General features: G+C 44.4%; 1 pseudogene; it reads right to left on the bottom strand.

Annotated features, from left to right (window-relative positions):
- Nucleotides 1–13,619: 13,619 nt before the first annotated feature.
- On the bottom strand, nt 13,620–13,713 carry LOC115029948 (annotated as a pseudogene).
- Nucleotides 13,714–14,191: the final 478 nt, after the last annotated feature.

Raw genomic sequence — 14,191 nt, 5'->3', positions numbered from 1 at the left:
GCTGTGGCAGTGCTTGTTCGTCTTGAATCTTTGCTGATCTTCGCTTCTCTGAGAGAGGCACAGCCGAGAACTTCTGGCAAGCCTCTTGGTCCCTCCTGCTGCCGATTTGTGCCAAGGCTGAGACCTGGCTGAGTCTGCTAGGTAGTGCCACCGCTGCTCGTTCCTGTTTGCTATCCCGACTCTACAGAACTGCACTGCTGGTGTTATCTGTGAAGCGTTGGCAAGTGGATCGAGCTGCCCTTGCTGACCTGTGAACTGAACTGCCGGTTTCCAGCCGACACAGGTGGGAGTTGCTCTGAAGAACCACTTCCCTGCGCCTTTTCTTCCCCATGACCTCTGGTGGTGGGGTGGTGGTCTAAAAGGGAATTTAATGTGTTTAAGAACCATCATTAAAAATTAAAGTTACAGTGCTGTCTGAGCTGCCCTCTTCCCTGCTGACCCCAGAGGCTGGCACCCTTGATTGCCTTGGAGACACAAAAGCTCTGATCTGGCTTGAGGGTGATCACTTATAGGTGTGCTGGTTGTAGCAGAGTCAGAAACAACATCAACAGAAGACTCTCCGCTAGCCACTGACACCTTCACCAAGTGATACAAGGTGACCATGGGTGCCACAGTCCATCGGTCTGAGAAGCAGGCTTCTCCAACAGGAAGGATGGACCCATAAATTCTGTGCAGACACCTGAGGAGCATCCGCTGCTTGAGAAATGGAGTTTCACGGGGAGTCTCAGAACGTCATGGCAGCCAACAGCCAAATCAGCTGTGCTGGCTGGGACAGCCCAGTCCAAGTCTTTCTGGCTTACTGGCTTCCCTGCGCACTCACAATATACTTGCCTTTTGAAAAATCTCCTGCTGGAGAAACCTTTGCCAAATGAGCATCCTAAACCATTGCTGTGTACAGACAGGTTTGGGGACCACACTTCTGAAGCACTTCCTGATACCCGTATCTTTTATCTGCAAGCACAGGCAATCGCTGAGCACAACACTGCAGAAGCTGCCATCCGTCTACCTGGGTCATTCATGTTTGCTCAGGAGCCTTCCAACTTCTGGTGTTGAAGCCTCCATTCCAAATATATTGGTCTATTTCAAGACTTTAAATGTTTCAGAGCAATCTTTGCCCCTCACGTTTCAGTAATACATCAATAAGCTCAGAGATAAAGCTACTATCGACAGCTGGTCTGGGTTCCTCTTCGAGTGTGTCTTTGTGAGCCCTCTCCGTGGCTTGCAGAATATGCATATTTTCTATGCTCCGCATTTGGCTCTACAGACACTGTTATGAGTACTGTATAGTATGGTTAAAAATGTTTCCCTTTCATTTCTGAGTCTTTAATTTTCTGTTTGAGCTCTGCATAAAAATAGCTTGTAATTGCTTTTTGACAGTAATAAGGCTAAGATTGTGACTCAAATATATGAGATATTATGCTCTTTTGTAATTGTATTCAATGAAAACATAGCTCAATATGGAACGTGGAAAAAAAATAATTCCAGCTTGTGTAATTTCTACATTCTACCAACACCACGAAGGTTACCATGAGATTCACGCACTGTGAGGACTGAGGGGGTGCTTTTAACAAAGCTCGGGGTTTCGGTTTTGGGTGGCTTTTTTGGGGGGGAGTTGTTTGGCTAGGGGGGCGTCTGTGTTCAGTGCAGCTGAGTGTATTTGCTAGTATTTACATGTGTATGAATAAACATGTGTATGTACGTGTGTGTGTGTGCAGGTATGCATGCAAGTGTATGCAGGGACACATGGTGGCCCAAATTTGACATCAGGTGTCACTTTACTGAGGCGATTGCTCATTGAGCCTGGAGTTTGCCGGGTCTGCCTAACTAGCTTGCTCAGGGGACCTCCTGTTTGACCTTCTGCATGCTGATTGCAGTCCATTGTGGCACCACTGGATTTTTAGGTATTTGAACTACGGGCCTCACACTAACAAACCAACAGTTAATCCACTGAGTCATCATCCCAGCTCATCTTTGTCAGGGGAGAGGCCACCTCCACACAAGTCATCTTGGGAAGAGAGGCGCTTGGGGCACCCAAATCTTCCACCTGCGGCTACTCTCACCCACATCTGTTACTCGGTTTTCTCAAGACCATCTTTATGTGAAAGAAAATAAATTCTTTACCACAATGAATTACCAGTGTTTAATTGTCTATAGCTGTGAGCTTCTGAGATTGTCATAGCAGCGTGTGCCCCCTACTTGGATCAGCATGGCACCCTGGCTGGGGACACAGCCCCCTGGTCAGGTCAGCATGACACCCTAACTGGGGCTCAGCAGTGGAGATACAGCATGCCTGTCTGAATGTGTACTGAGGAAATCTCTTCAAATCTTAAACATATTAATACAGACATCTCACATCAATTCCTGTTTTGAAAGTTGAGCAGGAAACCAGAATGAGACTCACATACTCTACGGAGACAACACGTGGGGCCATGCAGAGGTAGCATGGCTGCTTGCTGAATGCTATTCTTCTTGTGTGTAAGTATGACCCCGGTGAAGCCACAGTATATTCCAGACAGAGCCTGCAGCTGTCCAGGATGCCCAGGACTCAAAAGTGGGCAATCGGTCCCATAATTCATTTTTATTATCTGCTGAACATTTTTCCAAAATGTTGTGGCAGTGTGGCCTTCTAGGTCCCAGTACCCATGACCACTGCAGAGAGAACCAGCAGCTTGCTTAGTGTCACTCAAAGCACCTGTGTCTCCTCTGGGACCCACCCACCTGGCCAAGTGCATATCACAGCTCTCCAACTGTGCTAATACATTTGCACTGCAATCAGAAAATTACCCATGGCTGAGTAATCTCTAAAGAATAGAAAATGACTTTTCACAGTTCTAGAGGCTCATAAGCCCAAGATCAAGGTGCCAGGGAGTCCAGTGTCAGGTGAGGGCTACAGTCTATAGAAAGGAAGAGTGCAGCATCCTCACATGGTACTCACTGAAAGACAAGGGAGCCAAAGACTTACTAACAGCTCCAGGGAAGACCCCCCAATGCCTGATCGATTCCCAACACCACAGTATCCAAACACCTGCATTATGCAAGAGATACTGTAAAATCATTCCAGTCATGTGACTTGAACAAGATAATGCAGCATCCCACAGATATTCACAGAGCACTCTCTTCTGAAGCTAGAGACAAATAAGCCAGACCCAGACTGCCTGCATAGAGCTTGCATTCTAGTGAGGAAAAAATGGCATGGAACAAAGTTCAGGCTGTATGACCCACCAGGGCGGAACGATGCACCATGGAGGTGTGACGTACCAGAGCACTGTGATGTAGCAGGTTAAAATGAGGGGACGATGGCAAGTAACCTGGCAAAGCAACCCAAGCCCGGATAGCTAGTCTCTGGGGAAACTAATGACCTCCGACTAAAAGCCAGATTCTTCAAGGCTGATGCAAGAAACAAGTCCAGAACACACTGGATTCAGGTTGTGTTCCTGCCAAAGACTGTCACAGAGATCCTATTGGCACCCAAAGAGGAACCTAGGAGCATCCTGGAGTCAGGCTTCTTGCACCACACCCTACTGGCTCCATGCCCCATAGCACCTGCTGCGCTACCCTCTAGCCTGCCAGAGAACATAGATAGAGAAGAATTCTGCAGGTGTTTCCTTATGCTCTTGCACCATCTCATCTTCCAGGTGTGTAGAATAATCTAGAATACAGCTATCCATGTTGCTCACCCAGCTAGTCCTCTTTCGTGTTCCCTTTGTTTTCCAAAATGGAAATCCAGAGGGTATCAAGAAAGGACCCACCCCCTGCAGCCATGCTTACACATAGCTACTAACTATGTGTTCCCCCTGCATTCCTCAGCTATACCCTGGGAACTGACTCTCACCCAGTGAATGGAAGCTCATTCAAGAATGCCAGGGCAAGCAGGGATGTATTATGTCCCAGTGATTACTGAATCAGTGGTGGGAGAAGAGATGACTTGCCATTTCTACTGGCATTCCAGTAGAGAACATATCTGAGGAGAGAAAAATGAGATTTCAGAAGACTTGAAACACCATCCGTTTGGAGAGAGATTGGGGTGGGAAAGAAACGGTGGTGGAAGCTGTGTGATGTTGACATCTGCGTGTACCACAGAACTCTCCCACTATCCCAACCCGGCTGGGGTGTTCAGAGCATGAGAACTCAGACAGGAGAGGCTGACAGAGAAGAATCCAAAAGCAAAACCTTCCTTCAGAGAAACTGCTCATCTGTATAATTGTCTTCCTATCAGCCACACGGTTCTGAAACTGTGCTGAACAGAAAACTGAATGTACCCTCTAGAGGTGCCACAGCCACACTGGGGTAGAGACCCAGTCATACGCAGCCTTTTTCCACCTCGAAGGAGTCAGCTCTATCATTTCATGAGAATGCCCTGTACATATGTCACACGAGTGGCAAACTGTGCCTAATGGCTGTAGATTCAGGTCAGGAAGACGCAGCCAGAGCACACCAGCAGGGATGTGCAGATTCTCAAAGGGAAAGGATCTGTGAATGGCAAGGAGGAGCTAAGAGGAAGATCCCTACTCACTCCTGGGTCATTAAGAACATACAAACTCAAGGGAGCCATTGGTAGAAGATCCAGGATAACAGGAAGACAGAGAAAAAGGAGCAGCCTCCTGTTCATAGCAATAGACCCACAACCTACATTCACCATGATCCCTTGTGGCTGGAAAGAGTGATAGATACAAGCAGGGACACTAAACAAGGGCAAGAATGTAGCAAAGAAAGATGGGCCTGCTGACATAAGCCTCCATAAGCCTCCACGCTAGCTACTCAGGAGGCTGATGCAGGAGGATCCTAAGTTCAAGAGCTGCTTGTGCTAGGGATGGACTGGAGCCCAGCCTGAGCAGCTTAGGGAGAGGTGTATCTAGAATTCAGAGTAGATAGATACATACATACACATAGAGTGACAGATAAAGATCCTGGGAGGGAGTGGCGGCTCAGTAGGAGAGCACTTGCCTAGCATGTACAAAGTATTACTACAAGAAAATAAGAGAAGGAAGAAGGAGGAGGAGGGGGAGGAGGAGGAGGGAAGAGAGAAGAGAGAAAAAAGAGAGAAGAGAGCAGGGGAAGGAGGAGATGAAGAAGGAGGAAGAGGAGGAGGAGGAGAAGACATGTAAGTATAAAAATATCAAAATGAGAAAACCATGATATATAAAGAACTACGCATGCACATACACAGCTTCAGTAATAAAAATTTAAAACAATAATAAAACATAAGGCAACAATAAAACTAAAGAGAGATAAAGGGGCAGAACCAAGAGTCGCTTCGGCAAAGCATTTGCTGCACCCACAATCCTACACTGATATTACCTTTGAAATTAAAGTTTCCAGAGCTTTACAATGAAATTTATGTCAAATTAATTTCTGGGACTCAATGAAGCTGAAAATGAATTCATAATGAGGTGCATTTAGCGGGAGTGTGTAGGGGCACGGAGGGGGTGATCAAGGAGGTCCCCTTCCTGCCGTTAGCTCTAATTTCCTGATTATGACACCTTCTCTCCTCATACGACGCATAATCTAAGAAATGACATGCTTTTACAATTACTGTACATGCAGAATGGTGTGACCAAATGGAAGTTGAATATTGCTATGCTATGATGATCGGCATTATTATCAGTTGAGTATCAGCAATGTACTTGATCCTGAGATCAAATGAAGAGAGTTTGTAAGATATACCTTAATTTAACCATACTTATAATTCTAATATAATACATACACCCTGAGAAAATGATTATCTCAAAGTGGAAGACTTCCTTAAAATACAGACTGCTGGTTCTTTCTATTTCCAACTGCAGGCTTATAGGGAAGGGATAGTTAATATTTCCTATCAAATAGTTCCTGTTCTTCGTGTGCAAACATTCAAAAAATTTAAAGTATATCTTAAAGAAACTTAGTTTCTTTAGTAAAATTGTCCTATAATGAGCCAGGTATGGTGTTGCCTGCCTACAATCTTAGCACCTGAAAGGCAGAAGCAGGCAGATCAGGAATTCAAGGTCTTCCTCAACTATATAACAAATTCCAGGCCAGTCAAGGTTACCCAAGACTCTGACTCAGAAAAACAAACAAACCCCAATGTTCTGCAAACATTCTTAAAAGTGTGTGTCATTTCTTGACTCCATTTACCACACCTTCATATCTTCCTTTCACAAACACACCATTTGGGTCAAAAGGCTAAAAAAAGGACTTACTGTTCAATTCCACTCAAACCACAGAATTCTAATGAGATAGTCATTTGCATCCTCTCTTCCTAAACAACATGGTCAACAAGAAACACACAGCTAACAATATTTGTGTCCTAAGCAGGCTTGTCACTATGTTCAGTTGCCTACTAAGTAAACCCAAGCCACCCTTGAGTGGGGAATAACCCACGGGGTTCCAAGGAACAGCCACCAGACGTGAGTTCCACAAACCAAGTCGTGTTACATGACTGTATTAGTGGCAGAAACAGGACACACACCTCTATGGGGACACAAGGTATCTTCTGTGAGAAACTCTTCCCAGAAGCCTCCAGCCAGTGCACTGCCAGTGAGGGGCAGCTCTCTGTGTGTTGTATAGATGCCCTGGTATTATTGCATGGATGTTGAGGGGTATAGCTTGAGTGTAATGAATCAATAATACAGGGCAGCAGATAATTATCTTTTCATAGATAATTCACAAGGCAGCCTTGGCTGGGAGCAGTCGGGTATCATTTTTGCCCTCTGCTAGGGGAACATCCCAGGCAAGCTCTGATGCTTCAGCTCCCTCGGGAGACTTCCCAGCTGCATCCCAGCTGCATCCCAGCTGCATCCCACCTGGCCCCCGCCTACTCTGCCTTGACTTTTCCTGGTAACAATGTTTCCTGGCCCCGCCCTTCTCTGCCTCAACTTCTCCTGGTAACAATGTTTCCTTTACTTTCTTTTTAAATGTTTTGTTTCTTTATCTAAACTCCTAACCCCTCTGTAGGAGGAATCTCAGTCTAAGCATGTGCAGAATGAGCTACATTTACTTTAAAAGCTCGTTTTTTTGTCTTCACTACAAACATAAAATCTATGGGGCTGCTCCATTTATAAACTGGACATGCCAAATAGTTCGTTCCACCGCTCAAAGTATACAAAACCTAATTAATAAATATTTAATTAAGTGTCTATAAAATATAATATCATTCACTTCATTTATTGCTCAATGGGTTATTTGTAAAACTTCCCTCATTTGTGAAAACAACTTATCTATGGGTGAGACTTTCACTCGACCAAGAATACCTGAATGTGCACGGGCATTGCCAAGAAAGCCAGTCAATTACAAGAGCTGTTGTTCCATTTTGTAAAGTGCTGGGTCCCTTACATATTCGCAAATAAAAATATCCTCTTTTCCATGAACAAGAGCACAACATGTAAAACAAGCCACTGCTCAGTGAAACACAACACCCGCAAAATCAGCAAATCAGGCATAAAATATTTACAGGCTCCCAGTCGCTCAGGGTGAGCTACCTGGAGAGCTGCACCTGACTCCTGAATCCCACACTTCCTGCTGCTGCTCAGTCCTCCTGGTACTGCCCCAGCCCCCCCCCGCCCCCCACATACACACACACACACTATTGCTCTGTTCCAATTCCATGTCTGTTGCTGTAATAAAATAACATGACAAAAAGAAATTTGGGGTTTCTTTCCAATTACAATTCCAAGTTACAGTCTATCAAGACAGAAACTCCAAACTCTAGTCACATCACAGTCATGGCATCTCAAGATGTTTGCATCTTCAGGAAGGCCTGATTGTCACCCTTGCTCGCCACCAGGTTTGAGCCAGCCTGGTTCCTCCAGGTTAGACATTTACACTGCCCCTGGCCTCAACATACACAGTTCTCCCACACCTCTGTTCTAGACACCCAACTCCTTGCTCCTGACAGAATGGTGGCTGTGGAAGAGGACTGACATCTTTCTTTAAGAACAAGGTGCCACTGTGGTGGTGAAACCTCTTACCAAAGGACCACGACTCCGATAATGCTGTCTTTATCTGCTCTGCTGAGCGTCTGTGAGTCAAACACACCATAAAAGTTTCAGACATTGTTTAAAAGGAGCTGCAGGACAAGAGCTGCTGTTTTATGGATAAGGAAATAGAGAGGTCTGAAGAGATGCAGGGGAAGCCCAAATCATAGATATATGAGGTTAGAAGCAAAGCCAACACTTGATCCAGATGTGTCAGGGCTCAGACTTGCCGCCATCTTCATCTCACACTCAAGTTTAGCTGGTGGAGACAAATAGAAGCGAAGAAGTTACGCTGGAGCTGAGTTAGCAGAGCATGAAGCTCAAAGTGTAGAACTTCCTAGTAGATGATAGACAGACAGATAAGTAGGTAATATATATTAGGTAGGTGAATAGGTGATATGTAGTTGGAAAAACAAATGATAGATTGCTTGATAGATAAATAGGTAGATAGATAGACAATAGATAACAGAGGATAGATGGTGAATAAGTGAGTACATGGATGGATAGTTGATAGTGATGATAGATAGATAGATAGATAGATAGATAGATAGATAGATAGATAGATGATAGATAGATAGATAGATAGATAGATAGATACATACATACATACATACATACATAGATACATAGATACATAGATACATAGATACATAGATACATAGATGATAGAAGGACATATGATAGATATAGATGAAATAGATCATAGATATAGATGATAGATAGATAAATAGATAGAAAGATAGATAGATAGATAGATAGATAGATAGATAGATAGATAATGGATAAATAGATGATATATATATATATATGATGAAAAGATCATCAATATAGATGATAGGATAAATAGAATAGATAAAAGATATGTATGGTAGATGATAGAAGATAAATAGACAAATAGAAATGAGTAGATAGGCAAATGATAGATATAGATAGATGACAGGAGACTAGATAGATGGATATATAACTGATAGATAAGAGATAGTAAAATAGATAGATGATAGATAGTGGGATACATACATACATACATACATACATACAGGAGCATTCTGAAGCTAATGTCAAAATCTGTCTCTTGTATTTGCTTCCAGGCAGTTACACAGCTCCACTGTTATTACAAAATGCTAAACCACTCCTAAGTCCCAAAGAAATCATGGATGGATAAATAAGCATCAACTTCATGCAATCAGCAACCATCCAAAAGAGGTGTTTGTCTGACCTCGCCGAGACCCGGCATGTCTGCAGCAGAATATGCTTAATACTTCATAGAAAGCCAGGAAAGTGCATGGACAATGCCCAAGCCACTTGCACTGCTCAGTCATCCGGCCATAGAGTAAAACCTCGTCCAAGCCACTCAGATGTCCCTCAAGGAGACCCATCCAAACTCCTGAGCTCACTCCAGGAAGCAGGAGGACTCCCCTCACCCGAGCAGAGAACCAGGAAAGAAAAAAGGGAGGTACACTCGGTTCCTGCACCCACACCTACACCTGCCTTGAAAATCAGACTAGCCATCAACGGCAAGAACTACAATGTGCCCTCCTTCCAAGTGATGTCTGAACTGGGAATCCTTTAGTTACAGTGTCCAAAACACAGAACTCCGTCTTCTTTTTCTAAGCCTGTGCTGTACACAGCCTGGGGTACGCTGCTCAGGAAAACCTCACCACTGAGGGGACAAATGTTCCTGAGGCCGGACTAAAGACTCGCGTCCCTAGAGTGCTACTGAATGACAGCGATCTCTGCTCTCCACCAGGAAGAGTTCCCCAGGAAGTCAGCCAATGAGCAAAGGAATTCTGGTGTCAACTTGCTTAATTATGAGAGTGAAAAACTGCTTGAGATGCTGGCAATTAATGAATGATCCTGGTTAATAAATAATTCTGCTTTATAAAGGAGTCTGGTTAATGAATGATTCTGGCTCAATTTCAACTCTTTCACCAATCACAATCTTTACTGTAAAGTTTTCCAAAAATTGCCTAAGTGAAGTTAATAGAGAATGCATGTATGGAGGGAATTTGTAGAGGTTCACACTTACCATGCATACAAATATACACACATGTAGTTCCTTGCACACACATGGAATTTACCTCACGATGTACAAGCGTGTTCATACATATATTCACTTTCATACCCTTGTATGACATAGTACACACACACACACACACACACACATATGCACACAGAAAGCATAGTTATCAGGTAGGCTGGGAAGAATGTAATACTTAAACTTAACCTACCCCTTTCAATCATGTCCAAGTGGGAAGGCTGAGCCTGCCATCGTCATCACTTTGTCAACTGAACTACTGTAAGGGTTCATACTTATCTCCTTCCCTGAACTTTGAACTCTGCAAGGACAACTGTGCATCTCGGTAAGTCTTGCCTATGTTCTCAAAACCACGGGAGCTGTGGGTGGGTCATTTGGAAAAGAAAATGGAGGAAGAAAGGGGGGAGGATAAATTATGGGTGCGTAAAGATGGTTTGACAAACAGTTTGGGGGACTGGATAAAATCTTTTTCCTAACCTTGGTTTTCCCTCTCAGGACTGAATGGTGGGGATGGAGATGCCCCTCCTTCAGGAACACACGGCACAGTTAAAATGCTTGATCGACAACTTGGTTGGGTCATGGTTTTGGTTCTGTTTTGACTAAAGACAAGCAGTTACAGACCCCACCAAGGAACTTCTCAGACAAAGATACCCTGAGCATGTGATGCTACGACCATAGGGGCATGTGACGCTATTGACCATAGGGTTCCCTGTGCTACCGTTGGTCAGGAGGCAGGTGGCCTAAAGTCTCTAGATGTCTCTTCTGTAAGACCAGCTCTCTTCAGGATATTGGCCAGTGTGGGCTGCATAACTAAAGTCTGTCCTAAAACAAACTCCTGCCCACATGAAAGACCATGCCTATTTGTCTACGCTCCTTCCTGTTCCCTGGGCTTGATGCCCTGGATCTACAAGCACAGTGGCATTTAAGCAATTTGCTACCAGGTTTACAAATAAGGGGCTCAAGGATAGGTAAGAAATCTGAAGAGGGGTGATTGCTAACTTGGCACTTATCATTTTGAAGGAAAACTCATGACTAGTTATGGTTGTTCACTGGACGGTTGTTAGCAGAAGTTTAAAATACTGCTGGTCATTGGCACAACCAAGTTCCCTCCATGTCTGTTAACTTGTGTTAGCAAATATCTAGGAAAACAGGAGTCGATTTGAGATTAGAGAACTATGCCACCCTAGCAATGAGTGATCATTATACACGAATGTACATCCACAGATGAGAACTGATCCCCCTCCTCAATCAATACATTTTTAGCTACTATCCTTTCCTCACACAGGACTAAATAATATGATACATCAAAAGTGTGCATATGTGTGTGTGTGTGCATGAGTCTGTGAGAGTGTGTTCATGTGTGTGTGCATGTGTGTATGCATGTGTGTGTGCGCGAGTATGCACGCAAGCACACACACACGCACTAGGAGAATGCATATTATTGTATATTGTGTATATTGGGGGAAATTCCCACCAGGCAAAGAAACTAAAATTCAAGCATATGGGGAAAAAAGAAATAATATTAAATTTCCAACTCTTTTGTTTGTTTGTTTGTCCTAGAACTCGATCTGTAGACCAGATTGGCCTCAAATTCTGCAATTCACCTCCCTCTGCCTCCCGAGCACTGGGATTAAAGGCCTGCACCACCACTGCCACCCTAAATTTCCAACGTTTGAAGAGCCTGTTAATATGTTTTTGTTTTCTCTTGTCTTTCACCATTTTTTTTTTACTGTAAAATCCAACCTGACCTGGAACTCACTATGTAGATGAAGCTGGCTTCCAACTCACTAAGAGCCTCCTGCCTTTGTCCCCTGAGTGCTGATATTATACGCTGATACTTGTTTTGAGACGGTGTCTTACTCTGTGTTATAGGCTGGTCTCGAACTTGTAACACTCCTGCCTTGACATCATGAGTACTGGAATTTCAGGAATACACCAGCACACCAGACTTAAGTATTTTTTTAATAGAAACAGCACAAATTAAATCACGATCATATTTATACTCCATCTAAAACGTGCTAGGAGAGATCGATGCATGTATCAATATAAAGGAAACAATCTTTGCAGTTATTTAAACTTATGACTAGAAAAACAGATGCCAGCTTAAAGCTGTGTCAAGTTCCATCATGTTAAAAACTTGTGCGCATATGTCGTGTGACTTTTCCTATAGAGATAGGAATCTCTATTCACTTCAGATAGAGACAGCACGGACTTCTCAAAGCAAGGTTGCCATCTAAGTTCAGCACAGTGAGCCAGTGAGTTTGTTGGGGATACAGGACCAAGAGGGGAGCCACACAGGCAGTTTATACCACCAAGAAGTTTCGTCCCAGTCTGCCATTTACTTGTTCTTGCCCCTGGGCTTTCTGCATCCTATGTAGGGTAAAAACTGTTGCTATGGTCTGGGCACTGCTTTACTCCTCCCATTTACGGACTGCAATTGGATGCCAATGTGAAGCTATTAGGAGATGAGCATTTGGGAAGCAGTTGAGTCCTGAGGGCTAGACCTTTATAGGTGGTGGGAATGTCCCTGCGAGAGGGGTTAGTGGGCTGCTCCAACCCTTTAAAGACATAGAGAAGGGTTCTCGAGAGTCACAGAACATACAGAATGTCTTTCTAAATTGAGGGCTTTGTTATGATGACTTACAGTCTGTAGTCCAACTTCCCCAACAATGGTCAGCTGCGAATGGAAGTCCAAGGATCTTGTACTTGCTCAGTCCCATGAGGCTTGTTGGTTCAGCTGGTCTTCTGTAGAAGTAGAGTCCAACAGATGTGCTGGCAAGTCAATGCAAGCGGCAAAGAAAAGCGAATCTTCCTTCTTCCAATATCCTTATGTAGGCCTCCAGCAGAAGATGTGGCCCAGATTCAAGGTGTGTGCCATCACACCTGGACCTTGGACTTGTTTTGTCCCAGGCTGACCTTGAACTCAGAGATCTCCTTGCCTTAGTTTTCTGAGATTAAAGTCATGTACCTTTCCTGGGCCTAAGCTTTTCATAGCCACTATGCCTCAAGATCAGGTCAGAAGCCTGTGTCTTCCAGCCTCAAGATCTGTATCACAGGTGAGCCCACCAATTCTGGATTGTAGTACATTCCAGATATAGTCAAGTTGAAAACCAGGAATAGCCATTACATTCATGAAGCACAGCTGACTGCCTCAACTTCCCCAGAAGGTTTCTTTATTATTATTATTATCATTGAATATTTTATTTACATTTCAAATGTTATCCCCTTTCCCAGTTTCCCTCCCTCCTTACCACATCCTCCTTCCCCCTGTTTCTATGAGGGTGTTCCTTCACCCACCTTCCACTCCCACCTCCCTGCCCTCTATTCTCCTACACTGGGGCATCTATCAAGCCTTCATAGGACCAAGAACCTCCCCTCCCACTGATGCATGACAAGGCCATCCTCTGTTACATATGCAGCTGGAGCCATGTGTACTCCTTAGTTGGTGGTTTAGTCCCTGGGAGTTCTGGGGGATCTGGTTGGTTGATATTGTTGGCCTTCTTATGTGGTTGCAAACCCCTTCAACTCCTTCAGTCCCTTCTCTAACTCCTCCATTAGGGACCCTGCGCTCAGTCCAATGGTTGGATGCTAACATCCACCTCTGTATTTGTAAGGCTCTGGCAGGGCCTCTCAGGAGACAGAGATACCAGCTTTGCATGCCATCCTTACGCAGGGACCATGCTAATCTTCTCTGTGTCATTCCTGACACGGAGTATATGTTCCTGACATTTAGTATATGTGCTGCCAAAGCGAGCACCCCCAGAAGGTTTCTGCTGGATGCCTGCAAACCCCTGACTTGACATGTTCTACTGTCTTTCTGCTATCTGTATCTGCTACCTACTATTTATGCTTTCGCTTTCGCTTGCTACACACTTACTAAGCTTGCTGACCCAGCACCAAAAGCGCAGCTCTGATACGTCCTTCTCTAGACCATACAGAGCACATGCCCATTTCTCTAACATTTAGGGGTCACGTGGATTTCATAGTGCAAGAGCCCTGTGGAGTATGAAGCCTGCATGCTACTCACTATCTGTGACACTCCATGCTTGTGGGCCATGATGGTCTCGGCTGCACTGCCCATGTGAACATTTTCCTTGTGCTCCTAAGACCTCTTTATGCATCCTGCTGCCTTTCCATTCATTAAACCAGACCTCGGGGGGGGGGGGAGGTGTGCCATAGAATAAATGGGGAAACTGTAAAGTGATAC

This window comes from Mus caroli, chromosome 18 (genome assembly GCF_900094665.2).
Source record: "Mus caroli chromosome 18, CAROLI_EIJ_v1.1, whole genome shotgun sequence".
Classification (NCBI taxonomy): Eukaryota; Metazoa; Chordata; class Mammalia; order Rodentia; family Muridae; genus Mus; species Mus caroli.
This window is presented reverse-complemented; position numbering and strand designations above follow the sequence as displayed.